Here is a 17683-nt window from a genome sequence, read left to right as displayed (position 1 = left end):
AGTAAAGATCAGAGGAGAAATCAATGAAACAGAAACCAAAAGAACTGCAGAACAAATCAATGAAACCAGGAACTGGTTGTTTTGAAAGAATTAATGAGATTGATAAACTCCTGGCCAGACTTATCAAAAAGAAAAGAGAAAGGACCCAAACAAATAAAAATCATAAATGAAATAGGAGAGATCACAACCTACAGTAAAGAAATATAAACAGTATAAGAACATATTATGAGCAACTATTTGCCAGCAAATTTGACAATATGGAAGAACTGGATGCATTCCTAGAGATGTATAAACTACCATGACTGAACCAGGAAGACACAGAAAACATGAAGGAGATTGAAGCAGTCATCAAAAATCTCCCAACAAACAAGAGCCCAGGGCCAGACAGCTTCCCAGGGGAATTCTATCAAACATTTAAAGAATTAATACCGATTCTCCTGAAACTGCGTCAAAAAACAGAGATGGAAGGAAAACTTCCAAACTCATTTTATGAGGCCAGTATCACCTTGATCCCAAAACCAGACAAGGATCCCATCAAAAAAGAGAACTACAGACCAATATCCTTGATGAACACAAATGCAAAAATTCTCACCAAAATAACTAGCCAATAGATCCAACAGTACATTAAAAAGATTATTCACAACCATGTGGGAATTATTCCAGGGCTGCAAGGTTGGTTCAACATCTGCAAACCAATCAATGTGATATAATACATTAATAAAAGAGGGGCTCCTGGGTGGCTCAGTCGGTTAAGTCACTGCCTTCGGCTCAGGTCATGATCCCAGGGTCCTGGGATCGAGTCCCACACCAGGCTCCTTGCTTGGCAGGGAGTCTGCTTCTCGTTCCACTTCTGCCTGCCACTCTGCCTGCTTGTGTGTGGTCTCTCTCTCTCTCAGACAAAAAAATAAATAAATAAATAAAATCTTTAAAAAATGAAAATAAAAAGAACCATATGATACTCTCAATACATGCTGAACATGCATTTGACAAAGTACAGCATCCTTTCTTGATCAAAACTCTGCAAAGTGTAGGGACAGATGGTACATACCTCAATATCATCAAAGCCATCTATGAAAAACCCACAGTGAATATCATTCTCAATGGACAAAAACTGAGAGCTTTTCCTCTAAGGTCAGGAACATGGCAGGGATGTCCATTATCACTACTGCTATTCAACACAGTGCTAGAAGTCCTACCCTCAGCAATCAGACAGCAAAAAGAAATTAAAAAGGCATCCAAATTGGCAAAGAAGAGGTCAAACTATCACTCTTTGCCGATGATATAATACTTTATGTGAAAAACCCAAAAAATTCCACTCCAAATCTGCTAGAACTTGTATAGGAATTCAGTAAAGTAGCAGGATATAAAATCAATGATCAATGCACAGAAATGAGTTGCATTCTGTACACTAATAGCAAGACAGAAGAAAGAGAAATTAAGGAGTCAATCCCATTTAAAACTGCACCCAAAACCATAAGATACCTAGGAATAAATCTAACCAAAGAGGCAAAGAATCTGTAGTCAGAAAACTATAAAGTACTCATGAATGAAACTGAGGAAGACACAAAGAAATGGAAAAATGTTCCATGCTCCTGGATTGGAAGAATAAATATTGTGAAAATGTCTATGCTACTTAAAGCAATCTACATGTTCAATGCAATCCTTATCAAAATGCCATCAATTTTTTTCAAAGCAGTGGAACAAATAATCCTAAAATTTATATGGAATTTATGTGAAAAGACCTTGAATAGCCAGAGGAATGTTGAAAAAGAAAGCCAAAGTTGGTGGCATCACAATTCGAGACTACATGCTCTATTACAAAGCTGTCACCATCAAGACAGTAGAGTACTAGCACAACAACAGACACATAGATCAATGGAAGAGTAATACAGAGCCCAAAAACAGACCTTCAACTCTGTGGTCAACTAATCTTTGACAAAGCAGGAAAGAATGTCCAATGGAAAAAAGACAGTCTCTTCAACAAATGGTGTTGGGAAAATTGGACATCCACATGCAGAAGAATGAAACTGAGACCACTTCCTTACACCACGCACAAAAATAGACTCAAAATGGACGAAAGACCTCAATGTGAGACAGGAATCCATCAAAATCCTTTAGGGTAATACCGGCAGCAACCTCTTCAACCTCAGCTACAACAACTTCTTCCTAGAAACATCATCAAAGTCAAGGGAAGAAGGGGCAAAAATGACCTTTTGGGACTTCATCAAAATAAAAACCTTTTGCATAGAAAAGGAAACCGTTAACAAAATCAAAAGACAACTGACAGAATGGGAGAAGATATTTGCAAACGACATATCAGATAAAGGCCTAGTATCCAAAATCTATAAAGAACTTATCAAACTCAACACCCAAAGAACAAATAATCCAATCCAGAAATGGGCAGAAGGGGCATCTCAGTGACTCAGAGGGTTAATAAGACTCTGTCTTCAGCTCAGGTCATGATTCCAGGGTCCTGGGATCAAGGCTGCATCGGGCTCTCTGATCAGCAGGGAGCCTACTTCCCTCTCTGTCTCTGCTTGCCTCTCTGCCTACTTGTGATCTCTGTCAAATAAATAAATAAAATCTTAAAAAAAAATAAAACAAAGAAATGGGCAGAAGACATGAACAGACGTTTCTGCAAAGAAGACATCCAAATGGCCAACAGACACATGAAAAATACTCCACATCACTCGGCATCAGGAAGTACAAATCAAAACCACAGTGAGATATCACCTCACACCAGTCAGAATGGCTAAAATTAACAAGTCAGGAAACAACAGATGTTGGCAAGGGTGTGGAGAAAGTGGAACCCTCCTACACTGTTGGTGGGAATGCAAGCTGGTGCAGCCACTATGGAAAACAGCATGGAAGTTCCTCAGAAAGTTGAAAATAGAGCTACCCTACAACCCCGCAATCACACTAGTGGGTATTTACCCGGAAGATACAAATGTAGTGATCCGAAGGGGCATGTGCACCTGAATGTTTATAGCAGCAATGCCCACAATAGCCAAACTATGTAAAGAACCTAGACGTCCATTAACAGATGAATGGACCAAGAAGATGTGGTATATATATACAATGGAATACTATGCAGCCATCAAAGAAAATGAAATCTTGCCATTTGTCACAACATGGATGGAACTAGAGCATATTATACTAAGCGAAATAAGTCAAACAGAGAAAGACAATTACCATACAATATCCCTGATATGAGGAATTTGAGAGGCAAAGTGGGGGGTTTGGGGGTAGGAAAGGAAAAAATCTTAATCTCACAAAACAAACTGAGGGTTGCTGCAGAGTGGGGGCGTAGGGATAGTGTGATTGGGTGATCGACATTGGGGAGGGTATGTGCTATGGCAAGTGTTACAAAATGTGTAAGCCTGACAATTCATAGACCTGTAACTCTGGGACAAATAATACATTATATGTTCATCACAAAGGTTATTTATTTATTTATTTATTTAAGATTTTATTTATTTATTCGACAGAGAGAGATCACAAGCAGGTAAAGAGAGAGAAGGGAGCAGGCTCCCCGCTGAGCAGAGAGCCTGATGCAGGGCTCGATCCCAGGACCCTGAGATCATGACCTGAGCCGAAGGCAGTGGCTTAAACCACTGAGCTACCCAGGCACCCCAAAAGGTTTTTTTTTTTAAATTAAAAAAATATATATAAAAATAAATAAGAATTTTTCAATATAAAAAAAGATAAAGAGTTCATTAAATTCATTGTTAATACAATGTAATAACTAATAAGTTAAAGAAAATAACAAAATATCAAAATGTTGGAATAAAAAAGTAGTACGTTTTAGTAATAAATGTTTGAATAAAAAGTGAGATAGCCAATACAATCAATGAATTAATGATATATTCTGAAATAAACCAATATATGGATTTTACATAAAAATATATTAAAAGGTGACAAGAATATACACTAATCATATTTGTTGATTTATGCTTTCTAATATTATTTATAGTATAAATAATGCTGTTTATCATTAATAGCCTCAATACTAATATTAATAAAAAGAAGAGTCATTTCATTTTATGTTGTATTAAAAAGAAAACCACAAACCCCAAATGGCTTCATTAGGTTATGGCCCCAAGTGAGTAAACCAAGATTTACTACAAAATCAAGATTTTGTAGTACTACCTAATAGCATCAATACCCCATTAAATGTCACTTTTATCCAGTCAACATGGGAATTTACTGGTCAGCACTAACAAATTTATGCACAAATCCCTCTTTTTCCCATAGGAGTGTGACTTTTTCCTAAAAAAATGAATTCTTTACTAATAATTTCCTTCTCTCCACTCCTTTTCTACCTTTAAACACCTTTCTTTTTCTGTAGCCTTTTGGAGCTCTCTTCAACTTGCTAGATGGGATGCTACCTGATTCAACAATCAATTAACAAAGCCAATTAGATCTTTTCAAAATTTACTCAGTTGAATTTTTGTCATTTAACACTTGGTAGCAGCAGGAGGATCTGAAGTGAATTATGGAACATTTCAAGACAACGAGAAACACAGGCATTGTACTCTGCAAATCCTCTGAGTACACTGCCTACATTATCTTTGTTGCCATTTGCAGGGGCTGTGGGTAAATTCTCTTGGATCTGAGCTTTGCTTTTTTTGCATTCAAGCACCTGATCGAATTGGATTCCCTTGGAGGATAAGTTTGCTTGAGCTGGCAAAAGGTTTGCCTAGAGCCCAAATGAACTGGCATAATTGCCCATATCCAAGCCCCTACCTTTTCAGACAATAGTTCCCCAGGCAGAAAACCCTTGGAAGTGCCAAATGAATTTTTGTGGTGTGCATAGGGTTCTTGTGCCAGGACGTAGTAATTTCTCTTGGTTACTACCAATACATTAAGGTGTGCAAGCTCATTTGTCTTGCTTTGTGTGTATAAAGGCTATTGCTAACAGGGATCTCAAAGACCTACAAACTGCAAAAACTGATGAGCCTGGGCTGAGCATTTAAAGGCTGTTAGAGTGCATGACACCTCAAGAAGACTCCCATGATAAAATAAGTTGGTCACAGAACAGGTTAAATTAACACTAGTCTACCCACCAACCAAAAGAAAACTTCTGTGCAACAAGGTACATTGTAAAATATGCACAATCCCCAACCCAGCAGCACATCCGTTTTAGGTCTTAGTTCAATACAAAAAATCCAAAGCCTTAGTGAATGGGATCCTTAAATTCCAAAGAGTCAAGTAGATGGTAACCTTATGGCACATCTACTTATTTTATGTCTAAGAACTATAGCCTCGGAAGTTACAGATATCTAGGAGAAACAGTAAAATTTTACTAAGCTGGTCTTCTGCCCTAAGGAACTTGGATTGGTAACTGTCAGGTTGGGGGACCACAAAATAAGGCCAGACAGATATGTGGGTTAACTCCATTTGCAGCCAGGTCCTACCAAATGATGCCAGCCCTCAGGAGAATTACAACTTAGAAATACTATGGCCATAATGGGGAGCATCCCAATTGTATAAGATCATTTAAGCATTTAGGAGTAACCCAATCCAGAAATGGGAAGAAGACATGAACAGACATTTTTGCAAAGAAGACATCCAAATGGCCAACAGACACATGAAAAATACTCCACATCACTCAGCATCAAGAAGTATGAATCAAAACCACAGTGAGATATCACCTCACACCAGTCAGAATGGCTAAAATTAACAAGTCAGGAAACGACAGATGTTGGCAAGGGTGTGGAGAAAGCGGAACCCTCCTACACTGTTGGTGGGAATGCAAGCTGGTGCAGCCACTGTGGAAAACAGCATGGAGTTTCCTCAAAAAGTTGAAAATAGAGCTACCCTACAACCCCGCAATCACACTAGTGGGTATTTACCCGGAAGATACAAATGTAGTGACCCGAAGGGGCATGTGCACCTAAATGTTTATAGCAGCAATGCCCACAATAGCCAAACTATGTAAAGAACCCAGACGTCCATCAACAGATGAATGGATCAAGAAGATGTGGTATACATACATACAATGGAATACTCTGTAGCCATCAAAGGAAATGAAATTTTGCCATTTGCAACGACCTGGATCAAACTAGAGGGTATTATGCTGAGCGTCGTAAGTCAATCAGAGAAATCCAATTATCATATGATCTCTCTCATATGAAGAATTGACATGAAGAATTGATATGAAGAATCTCATATGAAGAAAATCTTCATATTAGAGAGATCATATGATAATCTCTCTGGAAGGGAGGGGGGTTTGGGGAATAGGGAAGGAAAAGTGAAACAAGATGGGATCGGGAGGGAAACAAATCATCAGAGACTCTTAATCTCAGGAAACAAACTAAGGGTTGCTGGGGGTGGTGAGGGAGGGATAGGGTGGCTGGGTTATGGACATAGGGGAGGGTATGTGCTATGATGAGTGCTATGAACTGTTTAAGACTGTTGATTCAGAGACCTATACCTCTGAAGCAAATAATACATTATATGTTAATTAAAAAAAATGAAAAAAATTTTAAAAAATCAAGTGAAAAAAAAAAAGAAGTAGTACTAAGAGGCATCTGGGTGGCTCAATCTGTTAAGCCTCTGACTTCAGTTCATGTCATGATCCCGGAGTCCTGGGATAAGCCTCACGTTGGGCTCCTTGCTCAGCCAGCGGGGAGTCTGTTTCTCCCTCTGCCCCTCCCTCAGCTTGTGTTTCCCCTCTCTCTCTCCCTCTCTCGCTTACTTGCTTTCAAACAAATAAAATCTTAAAAAAAAAAAAAAGGTAGCACTAAATCTACTTTACATTGTATTTTTAAAACTGTTGGCACATGGTGAAAAAAGTCCATTCTGCTTCTGCAAATGGACTTTTTATGCCTCATTATCAGGCTTTAGCCATCCTGATGTCTTTGTCACATGGCAGTAATCTGTTCCCGAATCAGAGAAATTAAAGTGGGTGAACAATGGCTGTAAATTAAATAAACAGGGTTATAGGAAAACCAAGACAGCCACATGGCTCCTTGGCAAGCCCGACATACTGGTTTTTACGTTCCTTCACCCACCATAGTGAATTTAAGGTGACTCAAATTATAAAGAGACAATCTTCTGTAATAATGCAACAAAAGTCTACCAACAATATCTGATTTGTCAGATCAGATAACTGGAAAAACTATTTTTGTTTCTAGAGGCCTCAGACTCCTCCTCTGGACTCTGAACACATGTAGTGTGACTTCATTCATCTGCCACTTAGTATGGGCTATCAGTTATGTTCTTATTATTGTATACATATTTTCTAGATGGATTGAAGCCTTTTCCTGTGGCTAGGCTGATGCCCTCATATTGGCAAAGAAACTAAATGAAAATGTGTTTCCCACTTGGGGATATAACTTTGTAAACTCGCCAGTGACTGAGGCACCTATTTCACTGGGCAAAACATATGAGCCTTAATGAAAACCTTATACACTTCTTGGAATCTATGAGTATATAACTGTCTGCTTATCCCTTGTCTAATGCTAGTAAGACAACCTACTATTAGTCTCTAATGTCTTATACTTAAGCCTGCCAATAACAATTTTTAAAAAAACCTTTCTGGATCCCAATTGAAAGGAATATGTTGGCTACAGTCTAGAGATCAGTGACTGGGTATTCTAGAAACAACCTAAGAGGAAGACAGCACGCAGTCCTATTGGAAGGGAACTTACCAAGTGCTTCTGACCACTAACAATGTTGTAAAACAAAAGGTACTGATCCTTGGATACACATCACACATCTATCTACCTGATACCTGGTCCTTTATAGATGCTGGACACCTCCAAAACAAACTGATGAGGAAGAGAAATAGCTGACATCAAGGAAGACTGCTTCTGCCCAAGAGGACAGATTAAGGCTTCATACTTTAACTAAACATGGTACCTTTTTTCCTTCTTTTCCTTTCCTTTATTCTGACTCTGGCCTAGAAAGATAACCTTAACTACATCTCCCAGGCCACTGCTAGGGGGGCAACAATTAGAATTTAGAGCATACTTTTATTTCAGGCTAGGAAAAAAGCAAACTGAAATCTTATTGGTTGACTCTCCTGGATTTTCATCATGAGTCAGAAAGGACGTACCAGTGAACTGAGGATTCACTCCTTTTGGCAGGTCCCCACTCCCCTGGTTAAGGATAAATGTAAAGGAGGTTATGATCAGGAACTTGTCTTTAATTTTTGAAATTACTGCAGAAACTGATGTTCAGGCAGTAGGTGCCAACAAAGATTCTTAGACCCTTCGGCTAAAAGGGTTCTGGATAACACTATAGCTCTTGATTATATTTTACCTGAGTGAGGAGGTGTGTTCTGGGGCCAACACCATGTGCTATACATGGATTAACACTTCCGTGGAGGTTGAAACTCACTTACATAAAATCACCAAGCAAGTCATTTGGCTTAAAGAATGACTCCTTCAGAAGGGTCTTATTTCACTTGTTTGATTTTGATTGGTTTGGGTCTTGGGAACCAGGGCTTCAAAATACACTCAGAACAGTAGGAATTACCCTGTTTATAGTAATCATAATAATGTCCCGGGTGTGTTATATTCTCTCAAAAGTTTTAAACACATGTTTGTAGCCATGAACCACCAAACAAATGATCTCCCTAAGACTGAAATGGCAAAAGAACTACGAGAACGACCAATTTACAAATTGTGAATGTGTGAGTATCACAGAGGTCAAGTAAAAACATCATGAACTGTGAACACCACACAAAGGAACAGCAACTGTGAGAACTTCAGAGGAGTAGCTGAGAGTGGAACTAATGCCTTAAATTCTGGTCACATCTCAGCTAAGCTCAAGGTATGATCAAAGGGGCTAAGTGTTCAAAAGAAAACCACAGGCCCCAAAATGGCATCACTTAGCATAAAGTCCCAAGTCAATAAACCAAGACTTAATATCTAACCTAACTGCAGTTTCAAACCCCTTTAAAGGTCACTTTTAACCAGTCAACATAAAGGAGTTTCCTGGTCGGCACTAGGAAATTTATTGGTAGACCCCTTCTGATCCTCTTAGGAGGGAGACCTTGCCTAAAATAATGAATTCTTTATTAATAATTTCTTTCCATTCTTTTCCTGCCTTTTAACACTTTTTTCTGTAGCCCTTTAGAGCTCTCCTCTACTTCTAGATGGTATGCTGTCTCATTAATCAATCAATTAATAAAGCCAATTAGATCTTTAAATTTTACTCAGTTGAATTTTTAATAACATTTGAAACTTAAGACATGGAAGAAAAAGGCCTTGGAGTAGCAAAAATAAAGAATTATAAGCAGACACATAACAAAATAGTCTTAGATTTAAGTAAAGGGCCTAACTTTTCTCACTGATAACCTTGAGTAAATAAAAAAAGGTTAAATTAACCTTAGTATACAATGTTTAAAGACACAGAAACAGAAATCATATGGAAAAAAAATTTTCCTTTCAAAATTGTTAGATTTTAAAAAAACTGGATGCTTGGCTGTCCTAAAAACTTTGACTCTCAAGAAACATTTCATTTCCAACAGGCTTAGATGCATAATATTTCACAACATGAAAATATCATCATCAAAATATATATTCTAGTTTACCATTCTAAATTAGCTTTAGAGGTTGAGAGGAGAATGAGATTAGACCTTGGAAAAAATAACAAAGATCGAATCATTCTCCTATAACTTTTTGGATCACTTATGAGTAAAATTAGGTAAAGGTTAAGAAAGATACATACTTCATACCAGTGTAATGTACAAGAACAGGACACTAAAAATCTATAAAAACATTTCTTAAACTTTTTAAAAGCAACATAAGCCATTTCAAATAAAACATCACAGAGAAACCCAACATTTGTAAAAGAACCTAGATGTCCATCAACAGATGAATGGATAAAGAAGATATGGGGTGTGTGTGTGTGTGTGTGTGTGTATATAAAATGGAATACTATGCACCCATTAAAAATTGAAATCTTGCCATTTGCAATGACATGGATGGAACTAGAGCATATTACACTAAGTGAAATAAGTTAATCAAAGAAAGACAATTATCATATGATCTCTCTAATATGAGGCATTTGAGAGGCAGGGCAGGGGGTTCTGGGGGTAGGGAGGGAAAAAACGAAACAAGATGGAACCAGGGAGGGAGACAAACCATAAGAGACTTTTAATCTCAGGAAACAAACAGAGTTGTTGCGGGGTGGCGGGGGAGGGATAGGGTGGCTGGGTTATGGACATTGGGGAGAGCATGTGCTAAGATGTGTGCTGTGAATTGTGTAAGACTGATGATTCACAGACCTGTCTCCATGAAGCAAATAATGCATTGTATGTTAATTTTAAAAAAGAGAAAGAGAAAAAAAAAAAACTGGTGATGATGGGGCACCTGGGTGGCTCAGTGGGTTAAGCCACTGCCTTAGGCTCAGGTCATCGTCTCGGGATCCTGGGATTGAGCCCCACATCGGGCTCTCTGCTCAGCAGGGAGCCTGCTTCCCCCTCTCTCTCTGCCTGCTGTTCTGCCTGCTTGTGGTCTCCTCTCTCTCTGTCAAATAAATAAATAAAATCTTAAAAAAAAAAAAAAAAAGACCAAAACTGGTGAGGTAGGAATGTTTGTAACATCCACCTTATAATATACTTGGAAATGTTAATGTATAATAAAGTTGCCTTAAGGTTCAGTAATAGAAGCAGAGCCTTTCAAATGCATTTGTGGACTGTAAATATTAAATTCCAGAAAGATGTTTTGTATCTGATTGTATCTGGATAGGGTTTAACTTCCCAGTGCAGACACCTCTGCTTTTCAGTTTGGATTTTTTCCAATATTATTGAGAGAACATTGTAATAACCCAGCTGTATGAAATAACAGGAGCCCTCAACAAAATTACATCAGCTTCCAAAGAAATCAGGGTAAACTTCTTTAAAATTGAAAAATGCAATCAACTGCATTTGTACTTTGCTAGTATTCTAGGTAAAAAAAAAAAAAATTCACACTAAAAGATAACTTAAAGGAAAGCAAAAAGAGTGTACCTAAATTTTTTTTAATAAAGTGTATTAGAAGATCCCCTAATTCCATCTTTTCTCCTTTACCCCTGTGCCTAGAATAAGTGAAGGTGGATAACAGGCTGTGGACCTGATTTAAAGTACTGGTGCCTGGCAGACAAGATATCCCTCTTGTCCAAATAAAGAGATGTTACTAGATGCGTTCCAGTGGTTTCACGTCAATGACAACAGAAACATTAATAAGAGAAAAGAAGTTCTCTCTCTCTCTCTCATTCATTCACTCATTCATCCATTCATTCATAAAGCATTAACAGGAAATGTATTCCCCAGCTACTATTAGATAGATATGGCTTGAGTCCTAGGAGTTCCCATCTGTGGGAGAGAAGCAGATGAGTACAGAATATAATTTAAACTACAGTAGAAATGCAAGCTCAGAGGAACTAAGAGGCAACAAGGATGGTGATCTAGAGTAAGAGGTATCTGAAGACTATTTTGAATGGTGATTTTGTTAATGGACTTGGGAAAGAATGGGATACAGAAGGAAAGGCACTCATCACAAAAAGAACAATGTAATACAGATATCACAGCATAAAAAGATAAAAGACCAAAAAGGAAAATCAATGAGAAAACATTGGTAAGTTAGTCTTAAAATTACAAACTTATGCTCTATGAAAGACATCTTTAAGAATATAAAAAGACAAGCCACAAACTGGGAGAAAATACATGCAAAACATGTAACTGATAAAGGACTTGGAGCTAAAAGAGACAAGGAACTCTTAAATCTTAATAACAAAAAAAGAAACAATCCAGCTTTAAAAAATGAGGAAAAGAACTGAACAGAGACCACACCAAAAATATATAGAGAGATGGCATATAAATATACAAATGGATGCTCAACATAATGTCATTAGAGAATTGTAAATTAACATAAAAAGGAGACACTAGGGACGCCTGGGTGGCTCAGCTGGTTGAGCCACTGCCTTCGGCTCAGGTCATGATCCCGGCATCCTGGGATCGAGTCCCACATCGGGCTCCTTGCTCAGCGGGAGCCTGCTTCTCCATCTGCCTCTGCCTGCCACTCTGTCTGCCTGTGCTCACTCTGACAAATAAATAAATAAAATCTTAAAAAAAAAAAAAAGGAGACACTACTGCACAGAGTAGAATGACTAAAATTAAAAAAAATTAATTTGACAATACCAACTATTAGTAATGATGCTGAGGAAGAGTATTCATTTATTGGTAGTAGAAATACAAAATGGTATAGCCACTTTAGAAGACAGTTTGACAGCCTCTGACAAAAGTGAATGCAGTCTTACCATATATTATGGGTTTAATTGTGTCCCCCCAAAAAGATATACTTAAGTCTTAACATCCCAGTACTTCAGTATGTAACCTTATTTGGATATAGGGTCATTGCACATGCAGTTCGTTAAGATGATATGTCATATTGGTGCAGGGTAAGCCCTTAATCCAATCTGACTGGTATTCCTATAAAAGAAGAAGAGACATAAACAAACAGAACAGCCTGTGAAGATGGGGGTGGCAATTAAGTGATGCATCTATAAACCCTGAAACACCAAAGATTGCTGGCCATCACCTGAAGCTAGAAGAAAGGCATCACACGTATTCTACCTCAGAGCCCTTAGAAGGAACCAAACCTCCTGACACACTGAGTTCAGATTTCTAGCCTCCAGAATTGTGAGAGGATTAAATTTCTGTTCCTTTAAGCCACAGAGCTTGTGAAACTTCCTTAAGGCAGTTCTAGGAGCCTAACCAAATATACAATCCAGCAACTGCAGTTCTAGATAATTACCCAACTGATTTAAAAACTTACCCAAAGAAAAACTTACATGTGAACAGTAACAGTAGCCTTAATAATTGTCAAAGACTGGAAGCAACTATGCTATCACTTTATCTTAGTGACTGGAAAAACAAACTGTGCACATCCATAAAATGGATTATTCGGTCATAAAAAGGAAAAGTTTCCAAGCCACAAAAGGACACAGATGAATCTTAAAAGCATACGGCTAACTGAAGAAACCCAGTCTGAAAAGTCAGTGAACTGTGTCCTTCCAATTACATGACATTCTAAAAAAGGCAAAATAATAGTCATTAAACACATGAGTGGTTATCTGGGGGTATTGGCTTGGGAAGAATTAAATAAGTGAAACAAAGGGAATTGTTTAAGGCAGTAAAATTATTCTGTATGATACTGTAATGGTGAATACAAGACATCAAACATTTATGAAAAGCCATAGAACTTTACATTACAGAGAGTAAACTTTAATGTCCACAAAGAATTTTTTAAAAAGTTAGATAGTCAGGGGATCCCATGATGGAATGCACAATGTGATAAAAGAATTTAAATATATCATTAAATATGAAACACTCTCACTGAAGGAAGTAGAGGAATAAGATGCTGAGCTAAGTAATTTTAGAATTGAGTGGAATCTGTAAGAATAATGGCAAAAGGAACTGTACATAAGCACTATATTCTAGTTGACAATTTTCTTTCCCCTGTGTGTACAGGTTAACACTACTGAAATCACCATACATGTATACTGGAATTGAACAATTAAGTAAATGCATGACAGATGGTGGAAGCCAGGATTCTTACTGTCAGAATGGGAGGTTATAGATAAGCAAGGGGAAGAGGCTACAATTAACTATGTGGTAATAATTAGAGTTGGAGACATAAGTATGAACAGATGGTTACATATAAAAATATTTGTAAGTATCTGTACGTATGTGTGTATACAGACACACACATTTTTCCTTGCTCTATCAGCTGAAAGGATCTAGAAGAAATGACAACCCCGCAGATACGAATACACACCTAATTTGTAGATTCCGGTTCTAATACCATTCTCAAATAAAGAGAAGCCAGGATTTCTTAGAGAAATGGCTGATTCTAGGACCAGGGCAAGAAATATAGAAGACGAGCCTGGATCATCCCATAGTACTAAGAAGTAAGAAACTGCTCAAAATATAAATGAAATCCCTTCAAAAAAACCAACGCAGACAAACATAACAGTTACAATGAAGGGGGGTCTGTCAAAAGGACACTGGAGTGAATTGAAAGGGCTCCCCCTGGCCTAAGCTAGAACAATTTGAGCAACAACAACAACAACTACAACAAAAAGTAGCAATGGATAATAATCCAAAACATAAAAATAAATATCCAGGAGTCCATACAATATAAACAAATAATAAAGTGAATGCATGAATGAATGAATTCCAAATAATTTATGGATTTACTCTGCTTTTAAGGAAATGGAGTATAACTTCGTTACTTTCTTTCAAATAAAATACAGTATGGAAAGGAAGGAAAAAATAGTAACTTTACAGTGGAGAAATCTGACAAACACTGTATCAAGACATGTGAATCACACCTATGGCAATAAGTCACATTGATAGTAAGTCTTGATCTGGCATAATGACAAAAGCACTTTACCCCTATGACCTTCCTCCCCAAAATGCATTATCCTAGTGTGATAATAAGAAAAACAGCAGACAAATACCAATTAAGGGTCATTACATAAAATACTAAACCTTTAGTTCTAAAACTATAAAGGTTTTCCAAAACAAGGAAAGTCTGAGAAACTCTCACAACCCCCAGATGCCTCCATAGACATGACTACTAAATGCAATGGGTATCTGGATGGGATCTCGAACAGAAAAAAACATTAGCAAAAAACTGAGCAAACCTAAATAGAGTATGATCTTTAGTTAATCTTAACACATGAATATTGGTTCATTAATTAAGATACATATGCTATATTAATCTATGACAATAATAGGGGACTGGGTACTCAAGAACTCTATACTATATAATAATGCTACAAATATAAAACCTAAATAATTCTAAAAATCTAAAATAAAGCTTATTTTTTAAAGAGGATATTAAAGAAAAATAAGGCTAGCCTTAGAAATAAGGAAAGGAAGGAAACAGGCAAATGATACTGATTTAAAGGAATACAGATACTCTCACCAGCACAAAATTTTTATGCCATTACCCTTATTCTAACAGTCAGCTTCATTCATTTGAGTACCGTGTCCTACAGATTATTCTGTCCTAATGACTCTCATTGCTAAATATAGAAAGTCTGGCACCTGGAGACTTCATGTAGAATAGTAATTGATAAAAGAGACTTGGGAGTTGGATTACTTCAGGTCAAATATTTCCGTTCCTAGCACATACTCTCTGTACATTCTTGGACAATTTGCTTAACCTCTCTGTACCTCAGCTATCTTATTTATAAAATGAGAATAATAATAATAATAATAATAATATTACCATCTCATAGGAATTGTTGTGAGGATGAAGTAAATTAATACATGAAAAGCATTACAACAGAACCTGGCACACAGGTGTTACATATTAACTATTTAACTAGCTCAACCACTCAACAAAATGGTTCTATAGACACAGGAGGGTTATAAATCCAAAACTGTGAAGAGCTCAAGGAGCGAGTGTAATTCAGCTTGGGCCTGGTAAAGGAAATCTAAGATCTGTAGATACCAATGGAATAAAAATTGCTATCTCAGCTCACTTTGTCAAATGTGGGTAGGCTTATAAAAGAGAAAAGCTAAAATTCTTCATGTCTATTTTAATTTCTTAGTCCTCAAATCTATAAAGTAATATTGGCAGAGTCTATATCTCAGTACCAATTTTAAGATCTTCTGAGCAAAAATAACCTTCAAAAAGAGTCCTTCTCTTTCCACACACCTACACATTTCTGCCTGCAGAGAAACTGACAATAGTTTTCAAACTTGACTTTTGCCTATAGAAATACTTCTACCAACATGGAACAAGTCCCACAGCCTCTCCCCTCCAAAGTGCTCTTCCAGAGAAGCACCTTGACCAAAAGAAAAGCATTGATAATGATAACTATAGGGCCTTTGTTCCAAATATTTACCTATTAATGTGTCCCAAAATAGCCACAAAGGGAAACCAAGTAGGTCAGCTTAACAAATGGTTTCCTTTTCTTTTGGAAAAGGAAGGAAGCAATGCTTTATTAGGTATACCTCCCACCCCCCCAACCCCACCCCACCACAAATGTTTTCTCAAGTAACAGGAAGGAGGAAACCTTAAAAAAAGAGAGTGTGTGTGTGTGTGTGTGTGTGTGTGTGTGTGTGTGTGTTAGGGATGGGGGACTAAAATAGAGTACTAACAAAAAAATGTTATGTAAGATGAAGTAGGAATTTTCTGGCTTTGATAATAGATACTGTAGACAAGTGAAGACAGAATCCACGTACTGAAACTTTTGTCCATTATGACACAACATTAGGCCATTATGTAAATCCAGGATGTTAATCCCATCTTAAGTAAAAATGAACATTGTCAAATTTTCTAAATACAATACTTCTACAGAAAACAATAGTTTTTTTTAAAAGATTTTATTTATTTTTTTGACACACACAGAGAGAAAGAGAGAGACAGCACAAGCAGGAGGAGGAGCAGAGGGAGCAGCAGGCTCCCCACTAAGCAGGGATTCCAATGCGGACCAGAGCTGAAGGCAAACACTTAACCAACTGAGCCATACAGATGCCCTGAGAACAATAGTTTTTAAATATTTGACAAATAAGTTAGGAAATGTGTGGTTTTAATATTTTCCTTCAAGGATATCTTATTAAAATACCTGGTTTGTGTTAATGTGAAACTATTTTTCACATTTACAATTACTTTTTAAAGTAGGCTCCATGCCCAGTGTAGAGCCCAATGAAGAGCTTGAACTCACAACCTGGATAGCAAGACCCCAGCCAAAAGAAGAGTTGGACCCTTAACTGACTGAGCTACCAGGTGCCCCTGCATTTACAACTTTTTTTTTTAATATTTATTTATTTATTTGACAGACAGAAATCACAAGGAGGCAGAGAGGCAGGCAGAGAGAGATGAGGAAGCAGGCTCCCCACTGAGCAGAGAGCCCGATGTGGAGCTCGATCCCAGGACCCTGGGATCATGACCAGAGCCGAAGGCAGAGGCTTTAACCCACTGAGCCACCCAGGTGCCCCCATTTACAACTTTTTAATGAATAAACACTTGAAATAATTTTCAACTGAAGAACAAGGACAAAGTGGTTTACAAGTAATTATTAAAAAACAAGATAACAGTGCAACAGCCTGACTATAGACTGTGGTCTGAATCCAGTATTTACGCAACACAAATTCATAAGAGTTTCTGTATATTCATTACACAGTTCTTGAAACAACATTTAATTCATTAAACCAAGATGGGGGAGAAGGGTGAATAGGAAGTATTTCAAAACAGTTTGTAAAGTTAATTTTATTAAATGTTGCTGCTTTGGTGTTCTCTGAAATTTAATTTTACAACTGAAACACACAATGATCACATAATTAAAATTAAACAAATTTAAATCATTCCAATTTAAAGTTAATAATTACCTTAAATACTATAGATAGATTATATAAGTTCACAGGGAACGAATACATCACTAGAAAGATAATAGTGGAAAATACTGGAAGGGGGAGTAATGCCACTTGAAGGAAATCATTTGTTTCTAAAGCTAGGGAAGAAAAATCACAGTAGACAGCTAAATTACACAATATTCCAAGTGGGTATTCAAGCATTTTAAAAAAGGAGGTTTGATAACAGAGACGTAAAATTGCCCTTCTAAGGCTTTCAGCTATTTGATAAGTCAAATATTCATCATACCAAAACACACTTTTTAATTTAAAAATCAGAAAAAGGTGGTTGACCTCTAAATTATAAACTGCATTTCCTTC

General features: G+C 37.2%; 1 protein-coding gene across 4 annotated transcripts in view; it reads right to left on the bottom strand.

The window, feature by feature from the left end:
• ZRANB3 (zinc finger RANBP2-type containing 3) overlaps window positions 1–17683 on the bottom strand; it is a 332973-nt gene that overhangs the window by 180050 nt on the left and 135240 nt on the right. Inside the window, exon 1 of one of the 4 annotated variants that reach the window (XM_032354074.1) lies at window positions 17342–17359. The exons of the other annotated variants lie outside the window; for them this stretch is intronic. The gene's annotated coding sequence lies outside the window, so the exon portion shown is untranslated. Of the gene's footprint in view, window positions 1–17341; window positions 17360–17683 lie in introns of those variants that run through there. 4 annotated transcript variants of the gene reach the window in all.

This window comes from Mustela erminea, chromosome 8 (assembly GCF_009829155.1).
Source record: "Mustela erminea isolate mMusErm1 chromosome 8, mMusErm1.Pri, whole genome shotgun sequence".
Taxonomy (NCBI): Eukaryota; Metazoa; Chordata; class Mammalia; order Carnivora; family Mustelidae; genus Mustela; species Mustela erminea.
This window is presented reverse-complemented; position numbering and strand designations above follow the sequence as displayed.